A 641-nucleotide genomic window follows, 5' to 3' on the forward strand; every position below is an offset into this window, starting at 1 on the left:
CATGAGAAATTTGTTTTTGTTTTTTTTTCTGTGATCAGACTTACAAAACAGCGGAAGGAAATCTGTAAAGTTATTTTTTTGTGTCTTAATGATGTTTTATGGCCTTTTTGGATTTGAATTGGCTTTCTACATTTTTGGCCACATCTGCTCCCATTAAATGTAAACAAAACGTCAGCAGCTTGATTCATTGTCATATTTTATTTATTTATTTGACTACCAGCAATGGGATTATTTTCTTTTTCTTTAAATTTTCCATAAAATAGAAAGGAATTAATTGGACACTTCCTGCCAAAAGCAGTAGAAAAAAAATCAAGAAAAGAGATTTCTGTGCGCTAGTTGTTTAATAAAACTAGCCATTTTTCAGAGGTGGATATTAATTTACGGTACTTGAAATATTTTTGGAAGGGCTCTGGGAGGTTCAATAAAAACTTAAAATCCTGCGCACAGAGTAGGAGTAGTTTTACTGAACTGTACTTTTTACTTTTACTTAGGTCATATAATGGAGCATAGCAACTCGAGTCTTCAATTCTTGAATCTTCAGCTACCTGCGAGTAACTTTACTGAATGGACAATATGTTACAGACAAAAAATACATGTTTTTTTTTTTTTTTTTGTCATTTTCTATCTGAAGTGGCTGTTGT

The sequence above is a fragment of the Poecilia formosa genome, unplaced genomic scaffold, assembly GCF_000485575.1.
Source record: "Poecilia formosa unplaced genomic scaffold, Poecilia_formosa-5.1.2 Scaffold211, whole genome shotgun sequence".
Taxonomy (NCBI): domain Eukaryota; kingdom Metazoa; phylum Chordata; class Actinopteri; order Cyprinodontiformes; family Poeciliidae; genus Poecilia; species Poecilia formosa.